The 14146-nt window shown below is 35.5% G+C and overlaps 1 protein-coding gene across 3 annotated transcripts in view; it reads left to right on the forward strand.

Annotated features, from left to right (window-relative positions):
* Window positions 1–14146, forward strand: part of MGAT4C (MGAT4 family member C) — a 1006121-nt gene that overhangs the window by 369135 nt on the left and 622840 nt on the right. The window lies entirely within an intron of this gene.

Here is a 14146-nt window from a genome sequence, read left to right on the forward strand (position 1 = left end):
GAGCATTTCTTAAAAGTGTTCACAACAGGGCGCCTGGGTGGCTCAGTCGATTCAGCATCTGCCTTCGGCTCAGGTCATGATCCCAGGGTCCTGGATCAAGTCCCGCATTGGGCTCCCTGCTCTGCAGGGAGCCTACTTCTCCCTCTCTCTCTGCCTCTCTCTCTTTCTGTCTCTCATGAATAAATAAATAAAATCTTTGAAAAAATGTCCACAATATAATTAATCATAAATCTCCTATGGCTGCTTGTGATAAAATAACCATTTCTTAGAGTTTATAAATGTTGAGGGTTTTTTTTCTTAATACCTCTTCCGGTAGGTACAAAAGTGACCTGATTGTCATCAAATAGTCGGGCATTTTCTTTCCAGGAAAGGTAATTATAAGGTTAGAATGCATTGATATACATAGAGGTAAACTGGACTTTTTGATTCATCATGAATTATAAATTGATGAGATCCATGTATTTTATTCAATGTGGAGTTGTTGGCTTTGTGGAAGAGTCATTATTCTCCTATTCAGCTCTTAGATACTGCATCATATCAGCGCCTCTTCTCCCCTTCCCACTCCTCCAAGGATAAAGAAATGTTAAGTTTTCTGTTTTACATCCAACTCTTAAATTAAACTAAGTCCAGGCACTGTACCAGAAATCCTAGGTTTCTACCTATCTTCCAATTTATTTTTTTATTTTTATTTATTTATTTTTTTTTTAAAGATTTTATTTATTTATTGGACAGAGAGAGACAGCGAGAGCAGGAACACAAGCAAGGGGAGTGGGAGAGGGAGAAGCAGGCTTCCTGCTGAGCAGGGAGCCCGATGTGGGACTCGATCCCAGGACCCTGGGATCATGACCTGAGCCGAAGGCAGACGCTTAACGACTGAGCCACCCAGGCGCCCTACCTATCTTCCAATTTAAAGTGTTAGTGTTTCAAAGCAGTTTCAATGGGTGAGATCCTCTTCTGGATTTTGCTTACTTGAAGAATCAGTGATAGGAGCAATGAGGAAAATTTCTTGGAATACACTGCTGAAATTGTGCATTTCTGAAGTTATAAGTAAGTAGATTTCAGATTCTAGTCCTTTGCTGTATACAACCAGATACAAATTCGTCTATTATAGGGGTGCCTGGATATCTCAGTCAGTTAAGCATTGGACTCCTGATTTTGGCTCAAGTCATGATCTCCAGGTTGTGAGATGAGTCCTGCACGGGCCTCTAGTGCTCTGCCAGAAGCCTTGCTTGAGATTCTGCCTCTCCCATGGCCCGTCCCCCCAACCCCCGATGCGTGCTCTCTCTAAAAATAAATAATTTTTTAAAAAAAGAAATTCATATTTTATATAAGTGAGAAAGAGTTGTATGCTAATTGAGCATGCTTTTTAAACCCTTTAAAAACACTCAGCATATAAACTTGTATTTGAGCTTGTGGGTGTTCTTTTTGTTATTGTGTGTTCTCAAAATTTCCAAAGTGCACTGTAACTCAAGAAAACCAGTTCTTCCAGATTCCTTATTTAATTTACTTAATTAGACATTACCTAAGTACATTCTATTATTACCATAAGTGGGTAATAAAAATGGTAAATTTGATCTTGTGAAAATGTGTCCTTTGCTTTTAAGTTTCACAAATACAAAGCACGTTCATTTTCATAGAAACTCAATATCATTTCTAAACCAGAAATTTTTCTTATGCTAATAATGCTATAAGAAAGAAAAGTAAAGGAGGTTTTTTTGTTATTTATTCTGCTTAAAAATAGATAGTTATGGGATTTCTAGCTACATTAAAAATAAAGTATGGTTTCAAACTGGAAAAAAAAAGATGTGTTTGAATCTGACTGGTTGGTCTGAAGGACGTGCCTGTACCTCTCTACAAGAAAAATTTTAAATTTAATTCTGCTTATAATTTGAGAAGGTGGGGTGAAAACACAGGAAGATACCTAAAACAAGAGCCTGTTCAGTGTGAATGAGGGAACACAAAACATGAAAATTATTCACTCCAGTGATATGGATGGTTGTTATAGAATGTGTGTTTATTTTGTTATTCCTTAAAAGCATTTAAGTTTTAGAAGTAATAAATCAGGTACTATACTTCTTCATACAGGCCTGGAGTCCTATTTATCTGGATTTAAAACTCTGTTCCGTTTGTGTGACTTTGGGCAGGAAAATTAATTTCACTATCACCAATCAAGTTTACTCATCAGCAAATGTTGGGTAATAAAATCTGTCTCATAGGACTAAAGGAAATAGCTTAAGTGCCCAGTGCAAGTATTAGGTCCCTTATACGTGGGTTTCTAGTCTTTCTGTCTCCCTTATATATTATTCTATAAGTATTTATTAATATAATAACAAGCACACAGTGTTTTCTATCACTTTATTTTCTGCTCTATACACTTATTAATACAACTTATAGAAGAATTTGGAAATTGGTTGTAGTAGACATATGTTTTACTGTCCATCATACAAAAACTAATTTCTAGTAGTATTCAGTCTTCCTATTTTGTGTTATGGTAGGAACTACAGACCTGTCCTACACGATACAAGCCAGAAGGGCCGTTCGTACCATTTTAGCCTGACACAGCCAGAGACCTGACCCATAACTTAAGTTGGAAAAGGTGTTGTCTCCCAACAGAATGACACTTTTTCTTCAGGAACACAGAGAAGTTATTCAATGAGAGAATACTAATAACTTTTTCAGTTTCCTTTAAAACGTAAAATGATGTTATCCAAGCAGAACACTTTTAACAGATCCTTGAATACAATTTTCTATACAAAAATCAGTAAAATATAACTCATAATATTGTCTGTTACTTTGGTGTTATTATTTTTATGGAAGTTTATATTAACTGTAAAAGTCATATTTCCTTTAAGGTTGTTTGGCCAAACTGTTTTCTACAAAACTTGCTTCTGGAGATTCCTTGGTACTTGTTTTTGTTTGTTTGTTTTCTAAATCTGCTATAAATTTTGAGAACTCTTGATATCCTTGCAATACTTAAATCTTTTGTCTTAAAGTGAGATTTAGGTTTTGTTGCTTACAAACCAAGAACAATAACTGATAAATATACCAAGGAAGTTTGCCTTTGAAATTGTAGTAATAGAGAGCCCTGGTTTGCTTAATTAATCATTAGTTGAATTGCATGGATTTTGTACTTTTATTTATTGTTTTAAAAGATTTTATTTATTTATTTATTTGAGAGAGAGGGAGAGTGAGAGAGAATGAGCAGGGCAGAGGGAGAGGGAGAAGCAGACTCCCTGCTGAGCAGGGTGCCCGACTGGGGGCTCCATCCCAGGACCCTGGGATCATGACCTGAGCCGAAGGCAGACACTTAACCTCCTGAGCCACCCAGGAGCCCCGATTTTGCACTTTTAAACAGTTAATTTGTCCAAGATCATGATTGATAGAAGACATTGGAGAATACAATAGCAGAGTTTGGGTTCTATTTAAAAGCCTGAAACTGGGACACCTGGGTGGCTCATTTGGTTAAGCATCTCCCTTCGGCTCAGGTCATGATCCCAGGGTCCTGAGACCAAGTCCTGCATCAGGCTCCTTGCTTGGGAGGGAGCCTCCTTCTCCCTCTGCCTGCCGCTCCCCCTGCTTGTGCTCTCTCTCTCTCTCTGAAAAATAAATAAAAACTAAAAAAAAAAAAAAACAAAAGCCTGAAACAATAGATGTGTATATGTCCTATTAATAATTTCTTTTTTTAATTGAAATACAATTAACATACAGAATTATATTAGTTTCAGGTATACAACATAATTCTACCTATTATTCAGTGTTCACCAAGATAAGCATAGTCAACATCTGTCACCAAACAATGTTATTACAATCTTATTGACAGTATTCACTAGGTTGTACTTTTGATATCCATGACTTATTTAATTTGGAACTGGAAGTTTGTACCTCTTTAATCCTCCTTATCTGTTTTACCCATCTACCCACCCATCTCCCCTCTGACAAACGCCCATCAGTTCTCTGTCTTTAGGAATCTCTTTTATTGTTGATGAGCATTTGGGTTGCTTCTACATCTTGGCTCTGGTAAATAATGCTGCAGTAAACAGGGTGCATATATCTTTTCAAATGGGTGTTTTCATTTTCTTTAGTTAAATACCCCAAAGTAGAATTATTGGATCATATGGCATTTCTATTTTTAACTTTTTGAAATCCTGTTTCCCACAGTGGCTGCACCAATTTGCATTCCCACCAACAGTGCTCCAGGGTTCCTTTTTCTCCACATCCTTGCCAACACTTGTTATTCCTTGTCTTTTTGATTCTAGCCATTCTGGCAGATATAAGGTGATATCTCATTATGGTTTTGATTTGCATTTGTCTGATGATTAGAGATGTTGACCACTTTTATGTGTGTGTTGACCATCTATATTGTTTTGTTTCTGGGTTGTTTTTTTTTTTTTCTTTTTTTGGAGAAATGTCTGTTAATGTCTTCTGCCCATTTTTAATTGAATTATTTGTTTGTGTTGTATTGAGTTGTATAAGTTCTTTATATATTTTGGATACTAACCCCTTATCAGATATATCATTTAAAATATCTTCTCCTATTCAGTAGGTAGCCTTTCTGTTTTGTTGACAGTCTTCTTTGCTGGGCAAAAGAAATATTTTGACATAGTCCCAGTAGTTTACTTTTGCTTTTGTATTGCTTGCCTGAGGAGATATATCTAGAAAATTGTTGCTGTGGCCAGTGTCAGAGAAATTACTGCCTGTGTTCTCTTTTAGGATTTTTATGGTTTCAGGTCTCACATATATGCCTTTAATCCATTTTGAGTTTACTCTTGTATATGGTGTAAGGAAGTGCTCTTTTGAATGTAGCTGTACAGTTTTCCCTATACCATTTGTTTAAGAGACTGTCTTTTCTCCAGTATATATTCTTGCCTTCTTTGTCATGGATTCATTGGCCATATAAGCATGGGTTTATTTCTGGACTCTGTAGTCTGTCCTGTTGATCTATGTGTCTGTTTTTGTGCCAGTACCGTACTATTTTGATCACTACATTGTTGTAGATCTTGAAATCTGGATTGTGACATCTTTAACTTTGTGACATCAAAGCTTTTAGCTTTGTTCTTTTTTCTCAAGATTCGTTTGACTCTTTGGGGTCTTCTGTGGTTCCATACATATTTTAATATTATGTGTTCTCGTACTGTGAAAAACGTTGCTGGTATTTTGATAGAGATTGCATTAAATGTGTAGATTGCTTTGGGTAGTATGGACATTTTATCAACATTTGGTCTGCCGATCTATAAGCATGCAATATCTTCCCACTTATTTGCATTGTCTTCAGTTTCTTTCATCAATATCATGTAGGTTTCAGATTACAGGTCTTTCAACTCCTTGGTTAAATTTATTCCTAGGTATTTTATTCTTTGTGCAATTTTAACTGTGATTATTTTCTTAATTTCTCTTTCTGCTGCTTCATTACTACTGTATAGAAATGCAATAGATTTTTGCATATTAATTTTGTATCCTGAAACTTTACTGAATTCATTTATTAGTTTTAGTAATTTTTTGGTAGAGTCTTTAGGGTTTTCTGTATATAGTATCATGTCATCTGCAAATAGTGACGGTTTTACTTCTTTACTAGTGTGGATGGCTTTTATATCTTGTCTGCTGCAGCTAGGACTTCTAGTACTATGTTGAATATAAGTAATGAAAGTGGACATCTTTATCTTGTTTTTGGTCTTAGAGGAAATCTCTGCTTTTCCCCATTGAGGATGAATTTAGCTGTGGGTTTTTCATAAAAAGGCCTTTATTATGTTGAGATATGTGTCCTCTCAATCTACTTTGTTGAGAGTTTTTATCATGAATGGATGTTGTACTTTGTTAAAAGTCTTATTTTCTTGTAATCCTTTGTATTTCTGTGGTGCCGGCTGTTATTTCTCTTTCATTTCTGATTTTATTTGAGTCCTCTTTTTCCTTGATGTGCCTGGTTAACAGTTTACCAATTTTGTTGATTTTTTTCAAAGAATCAGCTTCTAGTTTCATTGTTCCTTTTTTTCTAATTTTTATTATTTCCCTTTTTTTCTACTGGCTTTGGGCTTTATTTGTTTTTCTTTTTACTGGATCCTTTAGATGTAAGTTTAGATTGTTTATTTGAGATTTTTCTTGTTCCTTGAGGTAGGCCCTTAGAACTGCTTTTGCTGCATCCCACAGACTGTACTGTTATATTTTCATATTCATTTGTCACCATGCATTTTTTATTTCCTCTCATTTTTAACTGGACCCATTCATTGTTTAGTAGCATCTTAGTTAGCCTACATGTATTTGAGTTCTTTCCAGATTTTTTCTTATTATTGAATTTTTAAAGATTTTATTTATTTATTCATGAGAGACAGAGAGAGATCACAAGCAGGGGGGAGGGGCAGAGGAAAAAATAGTCTCCCTGCTGAGCAGGGAGCCCAATGCAGGGCTCAATCCCAGGACCCTGGGATCATGACCTGAGCCAAAGGCAGACACTTAACGACTGAGCCATCCAGGTGCCCCTCTTATAATTGATTTCTAGTTTCATACCATTTTGTTCAGAAAAGATGTATGATATGATTTAAAGCTTTAACTTATTGAAACTTATTTTGTAGCCTAATATGATCTATCCTGGAGAATGTTCTATGTGTACTTGAAAAGAATGTGTATTCTTCTGTTTTTGGATAGAATATTCTATATATATCTGAGGTCCATCTGGTCTAATGTGTTGTTCTAAGCCACTGTTTCCTTGTTGATTCTCTGTCTTGATGATCTATCCATTGAGGTAATTGAGGTGTTAAAGTTTCTTGCTATTATTGTATTACTGTCAATTTCTCTCCTTAACTCTGTTAATATTGCTTTATATATCTATGTGCTCCCATGTTTGGTACATAGATATTTATAATTGTTATATCCTCTTGTTAGATTGTACCCTTTATTGTTATGCACTTCCTTCTTTGTCTCTTGATAAAGTCTTTGCTTTAGAGTCTATTTGTCTGATATAAGTATTGCTACCCCAACTTTCTGTTTGCTTCCATTTGCAGGGTAAACTGTTTTTCCATCCCTTCATTTTTCAATCTGCATATGTCTTTAGGTCTGAAGTGAGTCTCTTCTGACAGCATATAAATGGGTTTTGCTTTTTTATCCATTCAGTCACCCTGTATCTTTTGATTGGAAGATTTAGTCCATTTTCATTTAAAGTAATTATTGATAGGTATGCACTTTTTGTCATTTTGTTCATTGTTTTTTTATTGTTTTCTTGTTGTTCTTCTCTGTTCCTTTTTTCTCTTGTTCTCACCTTTGATGGTTTGATGGCTTTCTTTATTGTCATGCTTTGGTTCCTTTCTCTTTTTTGTGTATGTGTATTTATTACAGGTTTTTGATTTGTGGTTACCATTAGGTTCATATATAACCTCTTATGAGTATAGCAATATATATTAAGTTAATGGTTGCTTAAGTTTAAACACATTCTAAAAGCACTAAAATTTTACCCCGCCCCCCACATTTTAAGTATATGATGTCATATTTTATGTCCTTTTTCGGTGAATCCCTTCTCTGACTTTTATTGACATAATTGATTTTGTTGCTTTTGTGTTTTAACCTCCATACTGGCTTTATAGGTGATTAATCTACCACCTTTATTGTATGTTACCTATGATTTTTTTTCCTTTCATAATTTTTACTTCTAGTTATGGCCTTTTCTTTCCACTCAAAGAATCCCCTTTAACATTTTCTGCAAGGCTGGTTTAGTGATGATGAACTCCTTTAACTTCTGTTTGTCTAGGACACTTCATCTCTCCTTCTATTCTGAATGATCATTTTGCTAGGTAGAATATTCTTGGTTGCAGGATTTTTTGTTCGTTAGTTTTGTTTTGTTTTTTTCTCCTAGTACTTTGAATATATCATGCCACTCTCTGCTGGCCTGCAAAGTTTCTGCTAAAACTCAGCTGATAGCCTTATGGGAGTTCCCATGTCTCTGTTTTCTTTTATCCTGCTCCTTTTAAAATTCTCTCTTTATCGGGCGCCTGGGTGGCTCCGTTGGTTAAGCGACTGCCTTCGGCTCAGGTCATGATCCCGGAGTCCCGGGATCAAGTCCCGCATGGGGGGGGGTCCCTGCTCAGTGGGGAGTCTGCTTCTCCCTCTGACCCTACCCCCTCTTGGGCTCTCTCTCTCTCACTCTCTCTCTCTCAAATAAATAAATAAAATCTTTAAAAAAATAAATTCTCTCTTTATCACTTTTTGCCGTTTTAGTTATTATGTGTCTTGGCATGAACTTCATTAGGTTAATTTTGTTAGGGGCTCTCTGTCCTTCCTTGATCTGGATGTCCATTTCCTTCCCCAAAATGGGGAACTTTTAACTATTATTTCAATCAGTTTTTTTCATCCTTCTCTCTATTCTTCTGTGATCCCTATAATGTGAGTGTTGTTATGCTTGATAATGCTACTGAGTTCCCTTAATCTGTTCTCAGTTTTTATTATTCTTTTTTCTTTTTGCTGTTCAGCTTGGTTGCTTTCCATTGCCCTATCTTTCAGATCACTGATCCATTTTCTGCATTCTCTAATCTACTATTGACTCCCTCTAGTGTATTTTTTATTTTAGTTACTGAGTTCTTTATCTCTGACTTTATATTTATATATTTCTTTGTTGAAGGTCTTACTGAGATCCTCCACTCTTTTGTCAAGTCCATGAAGCATCTTCATAGCCATTACTTTGAATTCTTTATCAGGCATATTGTTTATTTTCATTTCATTTAGTTCTTTTGCTGTGATTTTGTCTCGTTCTTTTATTTGGGACATATTCCGCTGCTTCCTCATTTTGCCTACTCTCTCTGTTTTTTTCTGTGAATTAGGAAGGTTGGCTATGTCTCCTGAACTTGAAAGTAAGTGGCCTTATGAAGAAGGGGCCCTGTAGCACAATGCCCCCTGGTCACCAAAACTAGGTGTTCCAAGGGTGTTTTCTGTGTGGGCTGCATGTACCCGTTACTGTTGTGGCTGAGGTATGTTTGCCTTCAGCCCAGTCAGCTGCAATGTCCCATTTTGCCTATTGTGGGTGCACCAGGCAGGGTTTGGTTTGTTGTTGGGACGACTGTCCGCAGTAACCATAGGCTTGTAGTTGGGTGGCATCAGCAATCAGACTAGCTGTCTTACACAGTCTATGTGTTGCAGTTCTGTGCCCACCAAACTGCAAGGCACTGTGCAGCCCCTTGAGAGGCATTCTTCAATGGGTAGGGCTGGCAGCAAGATCAGACATCTGCCCTGAGTCCCTCAGTCAGGCTGCAGTTGCACTGTACTGCAGCAAAAAGGCTCAGGCACTTTGGGATGTGTGGTTATCTTCCCCTCTCCCCATGCCAAGAGTCACTTTGGAGTGACACCTGGACTGCTTACAGGGTGTGCCTGGGCAGGAGCATTTTTGGAGCTAAGTCTGCTGAATAGGGAAGGTTGGATGGAGCAGGTCCACAGAGAACATGGGGGCAGGGCACTAAGTGCTAGCAAGTTAGGTGGAGAGTTTTCCTTCTGGTTTCTGCAATTGTCCTTGTCTAGGCTGGGGAGGGGAAGAGAAATGGCACCTGCCAGCCCTTTTGCTCTTAGAGAAGTCTCCTAAAGATCCCTGCCCCTCCAGAGCACTTTCTGAGATTAATAAATAAATCTCTTTCACATATGCCCCAGGCACTTTTCAAACTTCTGCTTCTATGCTGTGTCTCATCTGGGTTATTTGTAATGCTGGCTTTTTAAGGGCAGGGACTGTTTCCTATTGCCCTCTGGCTCTCCCAGAGCTAAGCCTGCTGATTTTTTAAAGTACCCAGAGTTGAGCCCTGCTGATTTTAAAAACTTGTGAAGTTAAGCCCTATTGGTTTTTAAAGCCAAATGTTATGGGGACTCATCCTGCCAGTTCAAGTCTCCCATCCCTGGGCTGCCTTATGTGGGGTCTGATCTTGCTTCTCCATGCTTATGGAGTGCTTCCCATTTGTACTTAGTCTCACCTGGGGTTTGGTTTTCAACCATGTCGCTGCCCCTCTTACCCTTTTTGATGTGGTCTCCCCTCTATTATTAACTGTGGAAAGTCTTTGTTATCATTTTCAGAATTAGTTATGTACATATAGCTATTATCTTGGTGTGTCCTTGGAATGAGATAAGCTCAGGATGCTCCTACTCTGCCATCTTCCTGAACCCTCTATTTACAGTTTCTTATTTTATTTAAATTCTATGAAATTCCTTGAAAGACTTTTTATTATATTTTAATAAATTTAGTTGTGTCATTTGCTAATTGTACATTATTGAGGAAGTTTCTTAATATCATTAAACTTGATTTTCTCACTTGTGAATAAAAGGAAAATAATGCTATTTTCTTAGTAAGATGTTTTTTGGTAAGGATTACACTGGATATTATATACAACACACTAAGTAGTATTAGTTTGGTTTTTTTTTAACCAAAATAAGTTGCAGGATCAGTATTTATAATAACAAAGTCTTGGCTTTATTTTATTTATTGAATCAGGTGGAACTAAAGTTGTGGTCATATAGTTTCTAGTTTAATTAAATCATCCCATCTTTCATTTCTATCTCTGTGGATAGAGATGTAACTCTTCATACTAACATATTATTATATTATACTTTTGTCACATTTTCTTGACCTTACCTAGAAACAATACAATTAGAATGCCATTTCATTTAAATAATGTCCATTATTGCCTTTGAGAGGTATTAGGTTAAGGCACAGTGGCATGTCTGTGAAAAGCTTCATTTTATGTTTCCTAAAGTCACAACCTATGTATTTACTTTATATTTTAGTGGCCCAATAGGCAAATAATAACATTTGTCAATAATTTAACTTCTGTATGTTTAGGTTTGTTTGTTGATGCTATTATAGGTGTTGTTTTTGTTGTTTTAATTAGTTTTTGTTTTGAGGGAATTGTAAGAGTGGTTTGGTTATTCATCATTAGAATTTTGATTCTTCTGGGAACAATTTGCTTTATCCTTGAAGGAATTTTTGATATACTTTATATATATACCATATTTATATGTATGTACATATATAAAATCATATACGTGTGTGTGTATATATGTATGTATACACACATACACTTATGTGGTGCAGTTTTCTAAGTATTGAATTGACTTTAAACGTGGGTCACCTACTACTTATCTGGTACAAATATGGGCAAATTTATGCAGATGCACTTTAATTTTGCATTTTCTGTTTATCATCTTTCATTTGCTCTCTTCAGTGTTTTTTTGCAGTTATTAGTAGACATTAAAAATGTTTTGATCATAAATAACAAACTATATACATATTATATATATTTTATATATATTCTAAAATGAACTCTGTGTTGGTCAATATGTTAAGAGACTTTAAATCTACACACACACACACACACACACACTGATGACCCAAGTTGATATATAAATTATCAACTCATGGTGAAAATATAGTCAGAAATAAAGTGAATAGATAGAAAAACACACATTTTTTTTCTCTCTTGAAAGCCATGGAAGTAATACTCTCTGGTACACTAGAAACAATCTAAGAGCTTATATTGTAACAGCATATTGATTTTCTGACTGTAGGATCCATCATAATTGAACAGTAAACTATCCTATTTAATTTGTGGAAGTGTTGTCAGAAGTATATAATTCGATATTATATATTAATAATGATATATTAAATAAATTTAAATAAGGCCCTTGGATTTATTTATCTACCTCATTTGAATTAAACTGCCCTTCTGTATGGTAATGAGAAGATGCAGAATCCCTACTTAATGAAGAATGATTAGAATTTTAACATTTCTTTTGGGATATAAATTAATTCTCTAGTTAGTAAAAATGGAGAAGAATGTGCCTTGTTGCTCTTAACAGAGAATACTATCTTGCCCATTAACTACAAGCTTACTGCCTCTTTTTCCTTGCATGTTTTTCTAATCAAGGACATACTTTCTCCCCTGAGGCATGTGGGAGTTTAGCAATTACTTGCAGCTCTAACACTAGGCAATTTCTTCTGGGACTGCAATCTGTTAGAGTTCAATTTTCTCAACCACAGACAAAATGATCAGAATGAATTCATTCCTTCAGAATGAAACCAAGTGAATAAACTAAATGTGATTGAAATGAACTTAGGTGGCACTCATACATAAATCAACAGACTACCCCAGCACATATCCCGACTGTACATACTTATGGCATGTGTTTCTTATTCCAGCAACTTTTGAAAGTTTTTTTTTTAGTATTCCAAATAACATTTTTAAAAATCCCAATAAAATTCAATATGAATGTATAATTGTAATTATGTATAGGTATTACCATATCATCCTGCAAAGAGGTTGCATTTTATTACCTGCCCTCCAAAAGTATAAGAGAGCTACCATGGCCACACATCTTTGCCAATGCTTAATGGTAACAAATATTTTTGTTTTTGCCAATCTGTTAGGTAAAACAACAACCACAATGATAAAACCCATTTTGGAAAATTTGCATGTATTTCAGGATGAGTAAGGTTAAATAATTTTCACATGTTTATTGGCCATTTATTTATGAATTTTTTATTAATCTATACCTGATTTACATTTTTAAGGAGATTGTTTTTCCTTTTTTTCTTTATAAAAGCTCATTCCATTTAAAGGATTGAATCTTTTACCGCATGTGTTGCAGATTTTGTAGTTGCCATTGTCATCATAATTATTTAAGTACAGAATCATTCTTTTGGCTTTTAGTAAAAAGTTTATATTTAAATGAAAATTATCATGTGAATTTTTTAGGTTTTTGTTTATTTTTTGGTTTTATTTTGTATGTTTTTTGTTTTTATAAAGGAGAAAATCAGTAATGGTCATAAGTACTGAAAGGTGTGGGTGAGTGAGAGACACTTTGGTTAATGACTTCTCTTTTGTGTAGCTCTGTGGAGGATAAATCCTCATTCTGATTTTTCTAGGTGTGATTTTGTCTCATGCCATGGGAATCAGGATCTATCTGATTTATTTTCCCAAGGGTCATCTCCCAATCGTACTGCAGCTATAAAATGAGAAGTTTGGACTAAATAAACTTTAGGTTCCATTTTTTCCAACTATCTATGATTTCCTGGCTGTTACATTTTAATATCATTATATAGTTAAAATTGTAGAAACACTCAATATATATGAATAGTAAAATGCCAAGATTATAAAGGCAAACTGCATGAAAAGTTCATGAGGCTTCAAATAGAGAGAAAGTTGCAGATAATTTCTAGTTAATACATGTGGGAAATTCTGACCCATATTGCACATCAGGTCATGATCTTTATATAACCAATCACCTATGTAGAGCACATGGAATTTCCCAGAGGACTGGATGAATTGCCAACCAAAGGAGATACTCTCTTGTACATAGGAATTACTATATTAATCTCTGTACTATTTTAATTCAGTATAGTAAGAATTTATCAACCAAATCCTGTAAAATCTGAGATTAAATGAGTCATAGTAGAGAGAAAGGGTAGTCACAGGGTTGTCTCCTAAGATTTACTTGGTTAATATACCATAGTTTGGAATGTAGTCTTCTCTCTATAGTCTCAAAATCCACTTGGTTCAAAATCAGATTTCTCTCTGTATAGTAGATTCATATAAACCAAACCCATGAGAATGGTGTTAATTAATCAGAACATCACATGGCCGGTGTTATTTTGATTTCAGCAGACCCATTGGGGAAGATAAATAAAAATTGGAAAGTTGTATGGAGACCACAGCTTTGGGCTATAGAAAATGAATTTAGGTTTAATGGATTAACTAAAATATCCTAGGGGCACATGGGTGGCTCAGAGAAGTGTCTGACTTCAGCTCAGTTCATGATCTTGGGGTCCTGGGATTGAGCCCCACATCAGGCTGCCAGCTCAGTGGGGCATCTGCTTGACCCTCCACCCCTCCCCACACTTGTGTTTTCCCTCTCTCTCTCTCTCTAATAAATAAATAAAATCTTTAAAAAATAAAATAATAACATAGAATAAAATAAAATATCCTGTTGCATTCCCTTCTTGCAAATGGGATTTTCATATAAATGGCACTGGCATTTGCAAAGTACTTTCACTGAATCTTTTGTACTCACTTCTAAAAGGGGATAGACTTGCCACCAGGAATACATTTCTCAAAAGCCCTTTCTTAAAGCTTACTTATGAAGCAATACACTTGAGAGGATTCTTCTGGATTTTACGTGTTCATTCTAATTATCTTAC

The sequence above is a fragment of the Zalophus californianus genome, chromosome 9 (genome assembly GCF_009762305.2).
Source record: "Zalophus californianus isolate mZalCal1 chromosome 9, mZalCal1.pri.v2, whole genome shotgun sequence".
NCBI classification, from domain to species: domain Eukaryota; kingdom Metazoa; phylum Chordata; class Mammalia; order Carnivora; family Otariidae; genus Zalophus; species Zalophus californianus.